Source organism: Aedes aegypti, chromosome 2 (assembly GCF_002204515.2).
Source record: "Aedes aegypti strain LVP_AGWG chromosome 2, AaegL5.0 Primary Assembly, whole genome shotgun sequence".
NCBI classification, from domain to species: Eukaryota; Metazoa; Arthropoda; class Insecta; order Diptera; family Culicidae; genus Aedes; species Aedes aegypti.
In genome coordinates, this window is record NC_035108.1 from 21,680,406 (window position 1) to 21,698,899 (window position 18,494).

The window sequence follows — 18,494 nt, forward strand, 5'->3', positions numbered from 1 at the left end:
AACAAAAAAGTTAGGATCTTTTTTAAATTTGGATCCAGGTTTTAAATAAGTTTCGGTAATAACTGCTATATGCACGTTATTAGCTGTAAGAAAATTAAACAGCTCGTCCTCTTTACCATTCAGAGAACGAGCATTCCAATTTAAAATATTTAAATTATTATTTGGATCCATTAGAAAAACGTAATCCAATAACAATTTTATTTGTAAATTTTACACCTACTTGGACTGCTTCAGTCATAGTGGTGGCTTTGAACATTGCATCAATCATTAGATTCAATTGTTCAGTTAGAAAATTAAAATCAGAGGCAGACATATCATCTGATGATTTCCCATTGGAATTTTCGGTAGACGAAGAAGCGGGGTAGGAGTTACCTGTGGCGGTAGGGTTTTTTCCATTTGATTTGAAACAAGTAGAATGGGTACTCATGGAACGAACAGGGGAAGAGTTCAAATTACCTGCTACGATATCGGCAAAGGATTTACCGTGGGTAGATACATTCGAAATTGAAAGATTCGAACGGCTACCCGACGGATTAAAATTTGTTTGTGAATGAGCATGATTATGATCTTCCTGGTGGGTATGATTCCTAATCAAGCGATCGTTAACTGAAAAATGAGCATTGTTCGATACTCTACCAGGCAAATTCCGGAAACGACCGTTATCGTAACGGATATTATCCTTCATCTGCTTGGCACGAGCCTCAACGACTCTTTTGCGTGAAATGCATTCCCAAAAGTTAGCTTTGTGAGGGCCCTTGCAATTGGCGCATTGAAATTTTCTGGTATCTTCTTTCACAGGACAGTCGTCCTTAGCGTGAGAAGAACCTCCGCAAATCATGCATTTAGCATCCATGCGACAATTTTTTGTACCATGACCCCACTTTTGGCACCGACGGCACTGAGTGGGGTTCTGGTAATTTCCTCCAGGTTTCTGGAAATGTTCCCACGTCACACGGACATCGAACATAAGTTTAGCTTTTTCTAAAGCTTTAATATTATTTAGTTCTTTTTTGTTAAAGTGAACTAAATAATATTCTTGAGAAAGCCCTTTCCGAACAATGCCAGATTGGGTTCTCTTTTTCATAATGATTACTTGGACTGGGGAAAATCCAAGTAAATCATTTATTCCATTTTTGATCTCTTCAGGTGACTTATAGTCACTTGAGAGACCTTTCAAGACGACTTTGAACAAACGTTCAGTTTTGTCGTCATAAGTAAAAAATTTGTGCTTCTTCTCTTCAAGATATCTGAGAAGAAGTTCGCGATCTTTAAGAGTTTCCGGCAAAACGCGACAGTCTCCTTTCTTTGCGATTTGGAAGGAAACCTTGATTCCCCTAATGGAGTTCAAGATCTCCTGCCTAAATCCCCCAAATTCGGAACAACTGACCACGATAGGCGGCACTCTTTGCTTCCTCACTTGAATCAAAGAGCCTGGGCTAGAGGCTGCTTCGATTTGGTGTTCGGAAAATTTGTCTAGAGCATCGAACTGATTGCTCATTTCAATACAATTATTCATTTCACCCTTGGAAGAAACTTCGCATTCCGGGGAAGCGTCCTTTCTTCCATTCTTGCCACGTGTAGTGACAGTTTTAAAACCCACTTTTTTGGAAGGAAGTAGTGAATTCAGAGATTCACCCTTCCTTTTGTTAGTTGTTGATACCATGTTTAGTTAATAAACGAGAAAGACGTGACCTTCGAGAGGTTTTTTCCCTAGACGGTGTCCAAGAAGGATTACCACCGCTAGCTTTCGCCAACGGGTCCAACGAAAAATCGAAGGCACGGGTCCAAACAAGGATCGTAAAGGGATCAATAGTAGAAAAAATAGTACTGAAAAGTACTGTTTAAGTAGCACTGAAAAGTACCGTTTTTAATTTTAGCACTGAAAAGTACTGTTTGTGTAGCACTGAAAAGTACTGTTTTATTGCTTTAGGTAGTTTTTAAGAAAACTTCCAAGAGCAGAGAGAATTCGTGTACGCACAGCACGAAGGTACGATGCGCACTGACATTCTGCAACTAAATTTGCCGAATTATCCATTTTTAGATTCGTAGAACAGGTAAAAAGTGAGGTTACGAGTCACCTCTGAGTTTGATTATTTTTTAATTATTTAGTTATGATGGTTAGATGGTAAATGGTGACAAAAATAAATTATTATGATAGTAGTGTGATGTAATTTTGATATAAAATTGTAGCTGTGAAAATGAAGTGATATAATGGAAAGTATACAGATGTGTATTACGAAAGTTAATGAGTGATAATCGGTAATATTAGTGATAGTGTTAAAAACAAAAGTTACGACAGCAAAAGTGTGGTAATTATGTGACAGTGACTGATGAAATGAAATGGGGAATGAGGACCTTTCTATACAATTATTTCGTTCTTCACTTCAACCACTTTAGTAGCATTTCAAGTCTTATCATAGTTTTCTACTGGTCTGGAATACTAGACTGCAAAATTACGGCAAGGGTTGATTGCTGCTAGGGTACACAGTGACCATTTCTTAGGAACGTCTGTGTGATGAATGTAATAGAGGCTTATAAAAGCAAATGTTGGACAGGAGCTTGGGGCAGATTAAAATTTCCAGTACTACTCCTAACGCTACTGACAAAAAAAAAACCGTTTTTTATTAATGAGCATTAATGTTTCTGATACAAATACGACCAAAAAGATCTTGAAAACTTCAAAAAAATAAAAAATAAAAACACCGTATTGTAATCTTGAATTTCCTTATTATTTGGCATTATATAGCAAACATTTTATTTATTTTATGTGGGAAGTGTTGGTCCCGTAAGGAACATCGGAACGATTTTCTATATAGATTATCTATAAAGAGAAAATAAAAAAAGAGTTCCCGTATAATCCGCTCCTTTTGTTTATTGAATTTTATCTTAAATGCTGATTAATAAATTTTTCAATACATTTTTTTTACTATGTCATGTCCAGTGAGACCGTAATGCCAAGAAGAAGAGGAAGAAGTATATTAGCTCAAACATAGTACATTTTTGCTTTAAATTTTGCACAGTTTTAGCATTTCTTTTTTTTTTTTCATGAAAAATTTTCATCGGCATCAGATTATTCGAAATTTTTCGTACAGAATGTAACTTAATTGGAATAATATCTACATAATTTTGAAATATATTGTAAGGTGTTCCTAATCATTAAATTATTTGTGGGTTCAACTCAATATTTTTTAGATTGTTATAAATGTTTGCGACTACTTTTAGTCGTAATAAAGATGCTCTCGTGATTCAATTTGATAGAAGAGAAGCTGTTTATCCTCATTTTCCACCGATATTCAGGAGCATTTTGGATGGCTTAGACTCTACACTGAACCAAGGAATCATGTAAGATTTATCTGAAAACTCATATTTTTATTTTTTCATATAGTTTTTCACATCATCAATATATCACATAAGCTTGTGCGAGGTGTTTTGGATTAGATTCATGTGATAAGACATGTACATTCGATTTAAAAAAAACATATATAAAATATGGGACTCAATGAATTTTATATGGAATTAGTGGTCCCGGAAAACGTATTGCCATCGAAGTAGGCTGTTGAAAAATGACAGGAAATCTCCCATGCAAAATAACAGACTAGCTTTCTCCCGTTTTACTGATTATTCCGTAGACTTTCCTAAACTTTTTCTACACGCTAACGCGTCGCATCCCTTAACTAAGGCATTAGTGAAAGAATTGTTTGAATTTGTTAACTCGTTTTCACGCCATTTCGTGACATATAAACATCATTCCATTTTATTTTAGATAGATTCAGATATAATTGATCTTTATATGCTATTATAATAAATTTTGGATGATGTTCGTTGTACAAAAATTGACAAATAGAACAATATAAACTTAAAATAATTCATTTATCGTTTCTTTTATAATTATAGAGCAATTCTCGCTGAAACGAGGCCGCCATCGGCACCTATCGTTGGAATTCCAATTTTATGTCACTGATCGCTGTTTTTCGATAAAATTTCAGGGTGGTCCTTTCGGGAGTAGTCTTGGATCCGTTGAATCTGTTGCATGCTCCTTGTGAGCGAGCGACGTAATTCGGATCCATTGTGTCCGGTTCGAGCTGCGCGGAAGAAAAAACGAAATGCGCCGGTGAAAAACAAAAAAAAAGCGTCAGTAGAGTTTGATACGTTGAACCGGTTGTATGCTCCTGTTGAGCGAGCAACGAAATATGTATCGTGTCTGGTTTGGATAGTGCGGTGTACTCACGTATTCGGTGCTCACGTATTCATTTCGTATTATATATTTATCGTTTACCAAAACGAATCCCTTCCCATATCCAAACTCCCAGTGTTTTCTTGTGGAAGTGCAGAGGACTCCTCGGCTTCTGTAAAGCAAGTAACACGTCAACATTTCACTACTCATTTTTATAGTTTGCACTAACGTAAGAACTACACGACATTCACGAGACGCGACGGAGACTAGACATAACACTTATCGTTCTTACAAATCGTCAAAAAGTTTTAAAAATTACCTTTTCGTCGACCGGTTTCGGGCGCGATATAGCCCATCTTCGGGACAATGTCCGACTGATTACGCTGTATTTTCGTACGGTGTTCGTACTCGTCCAGGTCGAAGAGATGTTACGTAATTGTCGTGTCTGCTAGATTTAACAGACACGATGTGATGGGAGGGTCATCTTCGTTCATCAATGGTTCCTGGGTATTCGTGATGAACATTGACTCCCAAGCGTTCAACTGTATAGGTTTCCTCACTGTTTTAATGAGCTTCGCATTTTGCCAATTGATTGTGTGGTTGGAAGCTGCAGTATGTGCTGCCACCCCTGATTCATTCGGTTTACTGGATGCTACCGCACTTCTGTGTTCTTTCAAACGTACTTTCATTTTGCGACGTGTTTGACCAATGTAAACCGCCGGACAGTCTTTGCAAGGTATTTGGTATATACCTACTGTTCTTCTGGAGGAACCTTATCCTTTAGATTACACAGAAGGTCACGCAGAGTGTTTTCACTTTTGTGCACAACTTGAAATCCTTGTCGTTGGAGCGCGTTTTTAATCGGATTTGTGATTTTTGGATAAAATGGGAGGCTTATTCGTTTGATGTCTTCTGTATCTGGTTTCAGCGTCGTGATAGTGCGGCGGTGTTTTTTACGTTTGTGTTTTTGGAGAATTTTTTCCACAAACACCTTGTTATATCCATTGATTTCAGCTGACGTTTGACGAGTTGGAGATTTGTTTCCTGTTAGTTCATTACATAAGTACATATTCTGAATGAAACCAGTCTTCTGATACTGATAAAAAGTTCAACTCGCTTTAGTATATGCGTCTGAAATGATTAGTCAAATTCGCTACATAGTTTCCACTCCCACTACTAGAAAATGCACATTGGAAGGCAGAAAAATAACTGAGGGAACTAAATAAACAGATGCGCGGTGCATCGATGCGGAAATTGCCTCCAACACCGGTGAGCGACAACGACAACAACGCAATAATAAATTCAAAATAAAGAGAAATCTTTCTTTCCATACACCTAGATAGATAAAAGACACGATGTGTATGCGAGGATGACTTCATACCGAAGGGGATGTCTCCTCCAGCACCACACATATTCGCGATGAATGGCACATCTCCAAACGACTATTCGCAGGTTCACATCAAAAACAATAGACTACCGCCCTCGCCTTGGTACAATTTATTAACGACTGCATCGAACGGCTCTTGTGTGATAACGAATGAAGTGTAGAAATGGCCCATATGTTGGCGGCGGAGACACACACTTGGAGTTCATATTTGACCTAAATATGTAGTGACACCATCACGGCGTTTCGTGTTCGGTTGGCTGCCATTCGGTCACTGGGTTTTTTTTAAGTTTTCGCTTGGTCTAGTCTGGTTGTTGTGTGTCGAACCATCAAGCCAAAGCCACATCCTAGAGAACAAGCCAAACACGAATACACAGACAGAACCGGTGTTCGGTTTGTTGAGGGCTTCAGCTGATTTCGCTATTCGTTTTCTGTTCACCTATATGCGCTACAATGACGTAATCAGATGTGATTGGTTGTAGGGACTGAGGAAGGGTCTTGTGATGACGTCCGGCTACATAGAACAACGTAATGCTTTCGGAAACAGTCTATGTGATCTTTCCGGGCTTGGAAAAATCTCAGAATCCCATTCCGGTCTTAAAAGGGGAGAACAAATTATTACTAACTAATTGCGAAAAAGCTCAAAAACTTGCTATGTCGATTGAAAGCGTGTACAATTTTATTTAGGACTCACTAGTTCAATTAAAAATCTAGTTACTCAGGATTTAGGAAGCATTCTCAATAAAGAGAACGTTTTTAAAAATTCCTGGGAGACTGATTTGAAAAAAGTGAGAACTATCATTGAAAAATAAAAAAAAATTAATCCCCTGGCGATGATGGAATTTTTTACATCTTCATCAAGAAACTTCCTGAAAGTAGCTTATCATTGTTGGTTGATGTATTTAACAAACGTTTTCAATTGGAATATTTTCTTGACAAATGGAAAAATGCCAAGATTGTACCAATTTTGAAACCTGACAAAAATCCTGCAGAAGCTTCTAGCTATCGTCCAATCAGCTTGCTTTCCTTCAAAAGTAAACTTTTTGAAAAAGTTATTTTGTACAGAATTGTGCTCCACATCAACGAAAATTCATTTTTTTCCAATGAACAGTTCGGATTTCGATGTGGACATTCGACCACTCATCATCTTTTACGTGTAACAAATTTGATTCGTTCCAACAAATCTGAAGGCAATTCTACTGGCCTCTTCAAGACATAGAAAAAGCATTCGACAATGTTTGGCATGAAGGCTTGATGGTAAAATTAAAAAAAAACATTAATTTTCCAACTTACTTTGTACAGATACAGATTAATTTTCAGAACTCCAAGTCTGATAGACTTCCTGTAAGAGCTGGTGCTCCTCAAGGCAGCATTTTAGGACCAACATTATACAGTATTTTCACGTATGACATACCTGAGTTCCCTCAATCAGCAGCGTGAAAAATGTTAAATAAACAAACATCTAAATATATATTATTAAATTACTAATGCAAAGCTATATAAAAATGTTTAATGTGTCACAACAGATCGCACTGACTGAACAACACAATAAGGAACAACAGAAAGTCTCATAAATGAAATGACTAAAGCTAAACTATCAAGGTAGAAACAACGTTCGCGGAAAAGTGCTGATAAGCTGATATGATAAGATACATCCGAACCTAGTCCAACAACTGGGAACGCCACTGAGCCCAACCTATGCGCCTGTTATAATGTACACATTGCGATACAGTTATTTCCCCACATATATTCGTTTGTTCGGCGGCGGCTCGGCAGCTCAACCCACCGCTAGGTACCTAGTTTGAATCATCATTTTGTACGTACGGATCAATGAGGGGAATCGAATCGAACTGAACTGTTTTTTTTTTCTTCGATATTATTATCTATTTTGATACTTTTTCGAGCAAAACTTACAGAATCGATCTGGTGAATACAGCGTTAAAATTCGTAATTGATAAATTCATTCACTTAGGAGATGCATTCTGCTAGAGTAAGTAATACATACAACCTTTACTGTGATGGGTAATTGTATTTGCGTTGCGAAAATCTATACAGTGGCAACCCCGCCCCCGCCCACATCCCGGAGCAATGTAGTGTAACATCACATCGGTTACATCGCAATTCGAAAAAGATAAACAATCGCAGCGCAAAAATCCCCTTTCGCTCGTAAATACAATCGCAGGGCTGGTAGTGGCCACACAGCAGAATACTAGTGACTTATGCGAATAAAATTATCAAAATAACAATCAAAATAGTAGCATAGCATATACTGACTGAACATGTTAATGGTTGGTACTCTGTGATTGATCGGAACTGGTAAGAATTGCACTTCGGTCCAAATGAATAAGGGATGAGACTTTCTGCTTATTTTCGAAGTGAACATTTTAGCAAATCCCAAATTATTGATCAATAACGGCGCCGGCCAAGTCCTTACAGTCATTTGGGATGGGGAAGGAATGTTAGTGTGTAATGATTATTGCTTCTAGAGACCGAGAATACCTCTGCATCTCCACAATCACCACGGGAAGGGTGTTTATTAGTGAGGAAGGAAACAGATCTGGGAGTCACCTTTGAACGGTGATGCGATCCATGGATAAAAGGAGGAAAAATTAAGAAAATACGTCGACATTCAAAATGTCGAACTATTCAAAGGTCGATGAAAAGAAAAGAAAGCTATGTATAATAAAATTATGTAAAACAAGCAGAGTTAATGCCGACACTTGAAGTGACGAACCATCCATAGTTTGTTCGAAAATTACATTAACTTAACGTTCCCACAATTAAAATGTCTTATCACAAGAATGAAACGAGCTCTCCAGTTGATAATCCATCCTCGACTGAAAAAATCGATTATCTCTTCACACTTGCACAACACAAACCGGATTGGAAAAAAAAACGCTGCTTAGCAAGAATGCACGAAACGAATAAAAATGTCAATCGCATCGACGACACGAAAACATAACACGATTGTTTGGGCTTCCACGAAGCACTGCTCAGCAAAAGCCCGCGAAAACGGAAAAAAAATGTCAAGCGCACCGACGACACTGAAACACCTATCAAAATAGCAACCAAAATAATGACTACAAAACTACAAGAAATAGTACAAAAATAAACTATACATGAAAATACTTATGTCAAACTGACTTTGACGTCTGAGCACCGTCGCATTGAAGTCTTCATACAACCATTCCATGAAAAAATCGATCTAGTGGGTCACCGAATTCCGTGAAAATTTTCTATTTTGTTCCTTATCCGAAATAAGGCAACACGTGTTTTTGTTTTTTTTTTTTTTTGATTAGGGTGATCATTTCCAATAAGACGGGGTTGGTGGTCTGATGGCTACCGCTTCTGCTTCATATGCAGAAGGTCATGGGTTCAATCCCAGGCCCGTCCCTTTCCTCGTACTTTGTAGTTGTATATCTCTCACTTGCTTCTATCTTCCATTCTAAATATATCACACTCAAACTATTCGTTCATAGCAAACGCTAGAACCAGAGACGGACAAGAAACCGTTTCCCTAACGCTTCCTACTTCCACGCGCACGCCTTTCTTAGGCCTGATACATAGGCAGTCTGCTAACCACAAAAGCAAACCTCTCTGCCATGCCTTTCCCCCAACCCATACACTCCCGCATGAACTGACGTGAATGCAGTGGAATATACGGTCTACGTGGGAGTCAGTTCAATGCATCATCAATTCCTCCCCCTACCCCTCATTGGTCTGCATTCTGACGTGGCAGGTGCCATTGTTGCCTAAAAATAGAAGATCACCAGCACTTATACACTGAGGATGCCTGTTAGTCCCAAGCAGTCATTCGGTTGGTTCCTTGTGTAAGTGCAGCTGATCTGGCGATACTGGAGTGCATCCACGGGCGGCCAATCAAGCTCAAGCTCAAGCTCAAGCTTAGGGTGATCATTTCCAAAATAGGGTGACCAGAAAAAATGCGATATTGCCAAATTTTTATTTAAAAAAAAATATAACTTGAACCGTTTGACCGATTTTTAACTTTCTTGGACGAAACGAAAGCTAAAGATTTTGACTTTTCAAGAATAATATAAAATGCATGAAAAAAAAAAATCAAAAGTTTTCATTTTTTGTGTTTTGAAGGCCTCGGGACAAAAGAGGCTATTGCTGTTCTCATTTTCTCTTGTAAGTTCAGAAAATTTTACGTTTTCCGTCAAATTTTCAGCGATGTATGTTTTTTAGTTTTTGAGATATCTTTTTTTGAAAATAAAAAAAATCTTTATTTTTTTATCGGCACACACTGTAGGTCTCAGCGCATTAGATTTTTTTATTAAAAAAAAATCATAACTTTTGAACAGCTCAACTGATTTCCAATCTTTTTTTATGGAATAAAAGCTTAAGATTTCAACTTTTCAAAAAAAATAAAGAACTAAAAAAATAAATTTACATGAAAAATATAAAAATTTCCTAAAAAACTATAAAATCAATCCAGTGTTTTGCTACAAACATTTGGTGCCTTTCCGTGACTTTTTATTAAAATAATGCAATGATATAATGCTTGTGGTTACTAGCGTTACCTTCTGAAGGAATTGTGCTGAACTTCCTTCAGAAGGCAACAAGAACATCCCTTGTGGCACTAGTTATCTTTCCAGAAAACCTAATCAGAAATCTGCCACTAAATTACAGTAGATCTGAAGCAAGGCGTTATAGCTATGAAGCTATAACTATAGAGTACAAACCCACACACCTATGATCTAAAGCATTATGAAGAAAAAAGTATACATTGAAAAGGTATATTGGAGACTTCACACTTTATTTTTCTAACAGACATTAGCAATATACTACAATGTTTAGAGAATATTAGGAGATCGTTAGCGAATTTCTGCAAATTCTATATTTATGGCTTTCAGCATTCTTTTTAATGCTTATGACAAGCTTTCTTAAAGAAATCATTGAAGATTAGGTGCTGTGTAGATATCATTTTTTAAAAGAACAAAAAAGTGAGTGTTGCAGAGATGTAGTTCTTAAAGAAATATTTGGCGAATTTCTTGACTAGTATGTATTTGGCTGGAATTCTAGAGAAGATTCTAGAACTTGCGAAGCAGTGTCAATATAAATTCAAAATTTAGGTCGAAGATCCTTTCTGGCTATCTGTCACAGAGATTATTATACAGTGTATTATACAGATTATATGTACATATATTATACTATATACAGTGCAATACTAAAGCTTTTGGGAAGTTTTTCACTATAGATCGAAAGACAATGTCCTTGGACGGCGTTTCATACAAAAAACTCACCAGAAGAAGAACTCAATGTGGCTCAGTTATTGATGAAAGAGAAAGTAAAAGAGAGGCTCTTAATTTTAGATACCCAAGTAACATTTTCAGCTATATAACAATTTATTCAGCTAAAGTATACTAATTTCAGTTGACTGAGCTGTTATTCGACTATGAATGTTACTTGGGTAGATTTTAATCGCTTTTAAAAAGTTACGCGAGATATCATGTAGAAATCAGGACTGGTAGCGACTGATCGTCTTGAAAATAAAAACTTTAAAGACCTCATGCCTGACAAAAAAAAAAGAATCAAAACGCGACTTTACATGAATAATGAATCCAAAAAGAAACCTAACAGGAACCACGACATAAGAGTTTGATTCCTAAGTTGGACAGACATTTATAGAAGATTATTTCTAAGACTTTTTTTAAATTTCTCGTTACATTACAAGTTTGACGGCTCGTTTTACTGCAGTTCTTTAGGAGATTTTGAGATTTTTCACGAACTACATAAATAATTCTTCCAAGAAGTTTGCTTTAAATACCTTCGAAATTTCAATCTGGATTTTTTCACAGAAATTACTTTGGAGATTCCATCGAGAATCTCTCCTAAGATCGTTTCCTATATTTTTCAATGAAGTCTAAAATTCTCCTTAAAATATTCCATTTATTTTCCAAGGGCTTCCTCCAGCATTGTTTAGAGAATAAATTTTTTTTTCGGGAATTCCGACATTTATAATTACTCAAGGAAGTCTTCAAATATTTTTTTCCAGTCATTCATACAGGGATATCTCTAAGGAAATGTCAACGAATTTCCTCAGATTATTTCGGAGAAAATTGTTGAAAATATCCGCGAGGAACTTCGAAAGAAAATCCTAGAGTAACCTCTGGTGAAACTGGTGTGAGTTCTGCGTGTGCCTTGTTGAATTTCTACAGGGATCTCTGAAAGAACTCCTGTATTTTTGCTAAATTACTAAGATAACTGATAAAAATGACTCTAATAATGTCCTACAAGACTTTTTGCGGAAACTATCTATAAATGATCGGAGCAATAACTGTGATAATTGCTGCAGTATTAATGGTGTGGACCCTTGAATAATGTTTTGAAAAATTCATGAAGATTAGGAAATTTTATTTGAATTTTTTAAAGAATTTTTTAAACCGCAGCAATAATATTTTGATGAAATGCTGAGACAAAATTTTGGAAGAACCTAATGAGGAATCCTCGGTCATGTTTATCGAGGAATTCTTGAAAAAGTTTATAATAGATTTCATCGAACAATGTATGAAGGATTCTTGGAGCAGTTCCTGAGAGAAATTTTGGATTGTAGAGTTTCTTGGAAAAATGCCGAAACGATTTTTTTTCAAACTCTGGAACAAATCTTTATGGAATTTTCTCGAAATAACAATCGGCGAATGAATCAGTGGAAACCCATCTGGAGGAAATCTTGGTATAATCGCTAGGATTTTTTTTCAGAGTAATCTCTATGAAAATTCCTGCAGGTTTTTTTCTAAACTCTGGAATAAACCTTAGTGGAAGCATTGGAGTGCTCTAGGATTTGCAGGATCATTTTTTTTTTTAATTCTTCTAATTTTCATTGATTCTTCCATTAAAAAACAGCTGATAGCTTTCCTGAAAATATTCCAGCAGAAATCTCTGGAGAAATTACTAGAATTTCATAAGCACTCGGGATTTGAGGAAAATATAATTAGGAACTTGTGCAAAAGTCGCGTAATAGTATCTGATGGTTTTTCGCGAGTCTCTAAAATTTTGCACCAGGATTCATTTTGTTTAAAATAGAGATTTTAGTGACCAAAAATAGAGACTTTCATTAAAATAGTGACCAAGAATCTAAAAAAAATCTGCTTACCCTAAAAATGTATTATTTTTGTACCTTCTGTATATTTCTGCTATTCTACTAAGTTTATTATTTTTGTAAAATAGGCGAGATAAAAAAAATGGAACATTTTCAACTATGTTTTATAAGCTCATAAACTACACCCAATTAGAATTGTACTTGTCTTTAATAACTTGGCAATCTTAAGTTCTGCTTTCTTGTCTAAACATGTTTTGTGCTGAATAAATAAACTCTTTACGATTTAAGAAGACTAAGGTAAAACGGGTGACCGTGTTCCCTATCTTTTGTCTCAGTGTAACTCACTGAGCCGAAATTTTCTGAAACTTTGCAAAAAGAACCGCTTTAGTACTACGCACATTGTGGCCAAATATGAGCTCGGTAGCTTTCAAAAAACCCCACTGCCGAAGTGAAAAAGTGCCAAGAATAGGATCCGGCTCCCTATATAGAATTATATGGTAAATTTTTCATTCGATATATATGGAGTGGTACTTGAAATTTGCTTCTTCAAATGAATAGGGTGATTATAATGATGTCCCGTGCGGCCCTAAACATGTCAACTATCGATTTGATAGCTGCGCAGCCGAAAATTTTCTGATTGAAAAAAAAAACATTGTGTCACAAAAACGACATATTCTACCGTGTACTTTTTTTTCCAAAATAATTTCCCTGAGTGTAGCCAAAACTCCCTGAGAATTCCAGGTTCAAAAAAATCCCCTAATAATTCCAGATGTTCCTAGGTAGTAGACACCCTGAAAAATGCACCCTGGGATTTGGCCAAACATTATCTGGAACTACGAGTTACTGCGATCCTATTTGCACTAAAGTAACTTTTTTCATAAAAATTACAAGATCACGAGATCACAAGATAAGGAGCATTTCTATACGACGCATATTATGGCCGAATATGAAATCTGTAGTTTTCAAAAAAAAAAAAACATTGCCTAAGTGCATCAAAAGTTCCTAGAATCCAACACCCTAGTAACTTTTTAGGAAACAAAGCTCGCTTAATTTATGATCTCACCCTAAAAGCCATTGGTAACCCAGTGTGTAGCTTGTTGTTACTGAGCAAACGAATGGATTTGCATGTTTTTTGACAATGTTACATCGAAAATAATTTTTATCTTTGTCCATTCATTTCTCGCATAACTTATGATCTCGCCCTAAAAGCCATTTGGTAACCATGTGTGTAGCTCGTTGTTTCTGAGCATTTAAATGGAGTTACACGTTGTTTAACAACGGTATGGTGAAGAAAGGATCATTCTCTACACGCCAGTGATGTTGGTTTGGATGCTGATTCATTCATTTGCTCAGAAACAACGAGCTACATACATGGTTACCAATGGCTTTTAGGTCGTTATCCCAGAGTATGCGAGATTTGCTTAAAAAACAACGAGCTACTCACTCGATTACCAATGGCTTCTAGGGCAATATCATACACGCAAACAAATTTTCTTGTATAATCTACCGAATCCATGGTAGAATTAAAAACTGCACCAACAATTTTCATCCGACTACAAAAATCTGTTAAGTTTACTATAATCTGGTGAAAATCACTGAGCAGTGCAGTAAATTTGACTATGTCCATAGTATCATCCACTACAAAGCAGAAAAAGAATTGAAAGAGCCATGCGAATCCCCCGATTTGGGCTGGAGGATTACCCGATCCAGAAAATGTAAGAAGTTGAATTAAATTGAATTCTTTGTAAAATTAGGTAGGATAATTAATAATTGAATTTGTCGATAGAATAAGTAATTAATCAAAATGAATTGTATTGTTAGTCTTAATTCAATCGGACACGAATGCACCACACTGGTGTAAAGTGTCGATAATAAACAAATCAATCAATCAACTACAAAGCATTGTATTTTAATCCGTGACACCCACCGTACAACACAGTGTGGTCAAAAGTATGATGCTAAACTTCTCAAAGCTAGAATATTTCTAGTCATAAATACTACAACTCTGGTTAAATTAACCCGTATAGGCCTGAGTGAAAGAAAAATTACTAAAACTCTCATCGCTCAGTGAATACTTGACGGATTTCAATTATTTTTTGTCAGTATACTCGTACACATATCTTGTTTCTAAAAGTGGTCAAAGAATCTCGAAAATGTTCCTGTGGCCGGAGTTATTGCGGTGGGTCACTGGGTCAGGTCGGGTAACAAGGGTTCTGTGCTTCTGTGCCCCTGGAGGTAGGCAAATTTCAAGTCACAGATAATTTCCAGAATCGGCTATAATGTAGCCACAATATCAAGGAGTTTTAAGAAAAACGCATCAGCGTAAACCTTCTGGTAGTCGATTAAATTGAATAATTATGTCAACTGCATTTGATTGATCCTACAAATGACCATTTTCGGGTCCCCGGGATGCCTCAAACTTATGATAAAGTGCACAGTTTGTATCTTCACATCTGTGTCAAGCTTATTGGAACGCATATTAGAGAACTATTATGTTCGATCCATACTTTTAGAGATTTGAAACGGTTCAGTACCTAACAAATCTAGAGCCGGTTCTCCAGGGTATTAAGTCCGAGTGGCCACATCTGGTACACTCTAAATGGTGCAAAACTATTCATTTATAATGTTGAATATCAGATCTTAATGATTTATGCAAATTAAAATTAATGGCATTGGAAATAAATAAAGATAACTTGGCATGTCCCGAAAAATCGCCTTTTTCTACTCGACTTGACCCAGTGACCCACCGCAATAACTCCGGCTACAGGAGAATTCCCGAGTTCCTCTGGGCATTTCTAGAAACTAGATATGTGGGCCAGTATACTGACAAAAAAATATTTGAATCCGTTAAGTATTCGCTGAGTGGTAAGGGTTTTAGTATTTTTGCTTTCACTCAGGCCTATACAGGTTAACAGAAGAAATTAACAGTTAACAGATTAATGTAGTCGGTTGAAAATCGTTGGTGCAGTTCTCAATTCTACCATGTATTCAGTAGTTTCTACAATAAAATTCATTTCAGTGTATGTTATATGAGAAGTCGAAAATGTTGACCGTCAAGTGACCCGCTGTCAGCCCTGCAATCGCTCGACTGACGAGATCCTACTATAACGACTATAACTAAATGGAACTTACGTGTCTTTTCTCGGTCGCTGTCCCCCGAGCACTATTGTAGCCGTTCCAACGTATACACAAAGTGCACACAAACGCTTCCACCTTCACTGCAACAGCAGCGGCACCTCTCAGCTGCTTCCAACCAGCTTCCGTTGTTTCCTTCCTCTGTTCCTTTCACACGTCTCTTCTTCACACGCACACCTGTCAGCTGCAATTCTGGCCGTTCTTCCTATTCCTAATCCACACACAAAACACACAACGGAGAACACAAAATAACTGCACTCCTCCGGCACTTCCTCCCGCAGGCCCCACCGCAAAACATCCGACCGTGAATCCGAGCCCCGTGAGTTCTTAGGGAAATTTGCGCAACCTTTTATTTCTTTCTTGCGGAACACCTCTTTTCGGACGTTTTCTTAACTTGCTGACGTTTGCTGCAGGCAATATTCTTTCACTCTTGGAATGGCCTTGTTGTCTCGTTTGTCTTGACGAAAAAAAAAACTGTCCTGCTCGATTTTCACAACTTCATCGCGAGATTTTCACCATTTTTCCCAGACGCGATTCGAAAAATTCCACCTTTCCCACAAAGATCGCACCCGCACGCACAAAATGACGCCTAATTTCACTCGTATGGTGCAGATTTCACGCAGTAAAAGTTGGATTTGGATTTCACTTCACGAACTTTGATGGTGGAAAACGATGACGACTCTTGTCTTTTTTTTTACGACTCCCGTTCCGTTCTCTTGGCTCTTGTCTTCTTGGTGCCTTGCACAAACTGCTGCTGCTGGCTGATGATGATGGTCGCAAAACTGCTCCGCCAGCCACCCTCCGCATCCAGCGACCGTTTCGATTTCTCTGGCACGGAACGAACGGCTGATGTTTTCAGATTTTTTTTTTCTTTGTTGAACTCTCGCGTAACAATTCAAAAGGGCCAATCCTCAGATCGTTGACTCTGAGAAAATTCGATTTGAATATTATTCACCACATTTTCAATTCCTATTTTTCAGTATTCAATTCAATCAATGTGATTTCTTGCTAGTTGAGTAACGATTTACTATTACTACACGCTAATAATTGATTTTATTCTGAAAACTGACAAAAATGTGGAAAAAATGATAAGTTTAAATGCTTGGCCCATTTTCGATTTTCATCAAGGCATGGGCCTTTTTTATTGGCCAAAATAGAATTTTATTAGCGTGCTTGGCCCAAGGCTAGGCCTTTTCGGTTTTCAATGAATGAGCAAGAGAGAGTCATTGGCCTCTCACCATGCTAAGGCCAATGACAGTTTGCGAAATTTTCCGATTGTAGGCCCTCTTGATGGAGCGAGAACCAATCATTGGCCTTTTCGAGTGGGGGCCAATGAATGATTTAGAAAAAAGCGGTTATTGGCCGTTTTGAAAACCGAGTTTATAACGGTAAGTTTTATGATTATGTTGACAATGTTCGCATAGTTTGTGGGTGTTGGAAGATGCTATCGAATGGTATCAAAACCCGATTTGTTTACAATTTGATCATTGGCCCTTTAGAACTGTTACGCGAGAACTGTCAAAATGCGTGGAGGTGGGTCACTTTCCGACAGGGCGATTACACCGTGCACATCAGGAGGACCAAAATTCACAGTGGGATTTAGATTACTAAAGTTAAAAATGTATTCTGGATGTTATTGTATTTTTCACGTATTGCGGCGCTTATATTAAATCCACATCCAGCGGCGGCGGTAACGCGCAGAAGATATGCGCGCAATTCAAACGCAACGTTAAAATTCAAGTAGGCTTGGATTTTTTCGTCCTTCAAGAACACAAATGTTTCAAATTTACCCAATCTGAAACATTTGGTGATTTTCATTATCACTGCGACGGTATATCGACATTTTCAGATAATCGCATTACGTGGATTTATCTTGCTGAGCACAATATTATGAGAGTTTGAAGATTAAATTGGGTTGTTTACAAATAAATATGTTACAGTTTTTTGTAGCTTTATCAAATGGTAAGCTTTCATAAGTATACCACAATTTTATCGTGCTTCAATATCTTTATGTATTAATAATAATCTTAATTTATTATAGAATTAAAGAAAAATTTCAATCTGTAGTTTTAATGACATTTCAATTGGGTTGTTTAGTGAAGAAAAAATCACAGGTTTTTGTAGAGTGATCGAAAGAGCGAATTTGTCTAAGTATAACACGAATTTATTGAACTTCAATATCTTAATGTTGATATTATAAATAAATGATTGAAAAAGATTTCAATCCGTCGACTCAATGACATTCCAAATTGCATAATGACAGCTCGTCCCGAAGTAAAATTTGCCGAGAGGTGATTCAAAAGTGATTTCCATAGGGTGATGTGCTAGTAGCCATCGTATTAAGCATTGATCAGTGAGAACTGCAATTTCCCCAGTATTGCAGTGAATGATGCTGATACAAACCGATGCCAAACAATTATTCACAAATTATTCATTCTCAAAACGGCTTTAGCATTGTACAATAACATTTTGATAAATCTTGATCTCTTTTTGGAAATAATGCAAAGAAACGGCATTACATCTTACCGTATTCTCAATCCGTCGTATCGTTTTCAACTCCGTCGCAATCAGTTTCCAGATTCGTCTCACAACTTACGGCTGACTGTGTGTATTGAGTGGTCAAAACACAACATATCAACGCTATAATAAAATGTTTTACTAGAATATATAGATCTACGGGCATCTCCCTCCATTCCTTCAGCATGATGGAATATACTAATTTCATTTAAAATTAATTGTTC

General features: G+C 37.0%; 1 protein-coding gene across 1 annotated transcript in view; it reads right to left on the reverse strand.

Moving 5' to 3' along the window:
- Positions 1-16,590, reverse strand: part of LOC5571281 (protein dopey-1 homolog) — a 61,723-nt gene extending 45,133 nt beyond the window's left edge. Inside the window, exon 1 of the mRNA XM_021840180.1 lies at positions 15,751-16,590. The gene's annotated coding sequence lies outside the window, so the exon portion shown is untranslated. The remainder of the gene's footprint in view (positions 1-15,750) is intronic.
- Positions 16,591-18,494: the final 1,904 nt, after the last annotated feature.